Consider the following 3458-nt stretch of genomic DNA (forward strand, 5'->3'; position numbering starts at 1 on the left):
AAAAAAAAAAAAAAAAACCAGAATCATCAAATGAAATAAAAGGCAGACTCAGGCCTCCCCACTGAATGCACCTTTCTGGGGGCCTCAACATACAGCCTTGGCTGTCTCCCACCCTGGACCGTGACTCTCAGCTACTACACCCTTAGGCACAGTTGCTCTTGCTCTCGGCTTTCATACTGCCTGCCCTCTGACTCCTCGTGGGGGTTCTGTCAAGTATGTCAAGTCTCCAAGCCTCTGTGTGTGCTTTCTGTCAAAATAATCTCTCGTAAACCGCTTCCCAGACCGTCGCAGCCGGGTACATACACTAAATGCTGGGATCGGCTCTGTCTGGGTCCCTGAGATTTATGTGCTGTGCCTGAGTCAAGGTGTGCACTTCGTTCTGTGGCCCCCCACTGGCAGAGTTCACAAATCACGCCTGCTCAATGTTCATTTTTTACATTCGTGCCATGGTAGCCTCATCCCCTATCTGGTGGTGTGAGCTCTCCCAGTCCAAGGATGGGGCTTTATGGCTATTTCTCTTTGTTTTGTTGGTTTTTACTCTTTAATGATTTTTTTGTTTGGTTGTTTTTTTGGTTTTTTTGTTTTTTTGTTTTTTTTTGTTTTGTTTTGTTTTTTGTTTTTTGAGACAGGATTTCTCTGGGTAGCCCTGCTGTCCTGGAACTCACTTTGTAGACCAGGCTGGCCTCGAACTCAGAAATCCGCCTGCCTCTGCCTCCTGAGTGCTGGGATTAAAGGCACGTGCCACCACACCTGGCTCTTTAATGATTTTTTTCTTTACATTGTTGACAATGTCTGTGTGAGGGTGTCAGATCCCCTGGAACTGGAGTTACAGACAGTTATGAGCTGCCATATGGGTGCTGGGAATTGAACTCAGGTCCTCTAGAAGAGCAGTCAATGTGCTTAACCACTGAACCATCTCTCCAACCCCTCTTGGAGAGTTTTTTTGTTGTACCCCTGGATGTCCTGGAACTAGATCTATAGACCAGGCTAGCTTTAAATTCAGTACTGAGATCTGCCCAGATCAGCTAAAGAACTCACTCCCTCCCACCCCCACAGGGTTTCTCTGAGTAGCCTTGACTGTCTTGGAACTCACTCTGTAGACCAGGCTGGCCTCAAACTCAGAAATCTACCTGTCTCTGCCTCCCAAGTGCTGGGATTAAAGGCAGGGCCTCCACTGCCCAGCCTTGACTAAATCTTTTTTCCTGACCCAAACCTCCCAGCAGCCTCCCTGAGTACAATGGCCAGGGACCAGCAGCTTTCCCTGGGGTACCAACTTGTGATAGTGTGCACTGATCTGGGGTGAGCTTCCGTTTGCCAGCCCTACACTGAGGGCCTGCACTCAGGCAACTGGGATTTGAGTTACTGGGGCATGCAGCAGTGGACACTCATTCCCAGGACCCTGCTCAGTCTTCAGGAGGGTGAGCTTAATTAACCTTTGTGAGCTATGCCCAACATGTATCCCAAGTTACAGTGAGAGAGGAGATAGGAGCCTGTCCTATAGTTCTGGGTTCCCAGAAAGCCAACCTTGGACCGGGGAGACCTAAGCTTCCCTTTCTCGGTGTTCGTGCTGTGGCTTACAATGCCTTATATAAAATCTGCACTAAGGTGTACAGTAACTAGTGTCTCAATGGAGCCTCTGAGAACTACAGGAACCTAGAGATAGTTGAATATAGGGAATAGGGGCATTGTCTGTGGTTTCATAGTTTGCTTATTGTACCAATGGGGGACTGAGTCCTGAGTGCCACCATAGCTGCCACACCCTTCCCTCAGTGGGTGAGGACTTGCAAGATGGGCACGGCATGGTCCAATAAGCTTGAGCTAGCAGTTCTCCCTGTAGCAGACTACGCCAGAGACTACAATTGATCCTAGAGAGCTCAGCAGGCTTCAAGTGTGCTGTGAGGTGCAGACCTTGAGTTCTTGGGGGGCGGGGGGGAGACTGTGGCTCTCAGGCCAGAGGCTCACAAGTATCCAGCCTCCACAAAGAAGCAGTATTAGCCAGTCCATCATTACTGGGACACAACAATTCCTATGTCTCAGTGTTCTTCCCTTGCTGGTCTTCTAGCTGATGGCTTGGCATCAGTAGCCCGGGATTTGACCCATCCTCTCTTTGCTCCCTGGAGCCCCCAGTCTCCCCAGATCTGCAGTGTTCCCATAGGCAGGGAGGATCCAGCCTTTCCCCATTCCTTAATCATTATACTCAAGGCTTATCCTAGACCCCGGGCCCCACCCTCCAAATCTCTCCCTCCTACTGGGTAGCTAGCACCTGGGGAAAGAAGTCAGGTGAGTTCCTTCCTGCTGGGAAGCGTCTCAACATGTTCTCTCCTCTTCCCCCACCCCCACCCCATTCTGGCAGTGGCCATGATGGGTCCCCACTGGTGATAATTCAGGAGGTTAAAGAACAAGTGAGGCACAGCCTGGGGTAGATGTGTGTGGGGCGTTGCTAGTAGACAGAACTAGGAGCTGCTTGCTGAGGCTGACAGGATGAAGGTCCCACACCCTCCAAGACCAGTGGTTCAACTTGGCAGCTCAGCTCACAAAGGCTTACTTTCCTCCTTCATAAAGACTATACACACAAGTCTCCCAATCCTGGGTTCTACTGTCCCAGTTCCTTGGCTGTCCCAAGTTCCCAAGAGTCTGGCCCTCTAAAAAATGAGCCAGCTTATGCCACCCCCAGGGAAGGTCCTACCAAGGATCCTGGGAATCCTCACGTTTATACACTTCGATCACAGCTTCCAGTCTGTTCCCTTGATGCCCCATCCCTTGGTGTGGCACTCCCATTGTCCCTCACACCAACGTGATGTCATCCAGTGTAACTCCCTCAATGTGATGCTACCAATGTCCATCCACCCTGTGTGCATCCTTCCCTTGATGTGAAACCTTCCCTTGTAATACCCACATGTGCTAACTCTGATATCTCTCAATGTGACACTTTCAGTGTGGCCCCAGTGATGTCACTCCCCACAGTGTGACGCATGCCCCCCACAACACACACATCAGACCACAATCATGGGGGAGGGGGAAATGCAGTGTAGCAGAGCAGCTTGGTCCAAACATTTTATTTTCATCAGCTTTTCCTGATTTTCATCTTTTTTTCAGATCTGGAAACTGAACCCAAAGACCTCCTCCCTCGTCAGTGGCGAGCATTCTGCCACTGAGTGTTAAAAAAAATCAACCACACCCATCATTATAAAAATGTAATCATGGTGCGAAGCAATTACACAGACTGAATCCGGGAGTCCACTGACCCCTCAGCTGGTCCTTATACCTCCTCCAACATCAGGCCCGACGTCATCCACTAGTGTGAAAATGTGGTCACACTGATTTCACACTAAAGAAAATTTCATAAGGAAAATTTCAAAGATCAAGTCCTGAGCCTATGCGCCTCTTCTAAGGTCCCTAGAACTCAGGATTGCTTAAGCACGAACTCAGATCTGCTTCAGTTCCTGTCCCAACACCCT

This window comes from Mus caroli, chromosome 7, assembly GCF_900094665.2.
Source record: "Mus caroli chromosome 7, CAROLI_EIJ_v1.1, whole genome shotgun sequence".
NCBI lineage: Eukaryota > Metazoa > Chordata > Mammalia > Rodentia > Muridae > Mus > Mus caroli.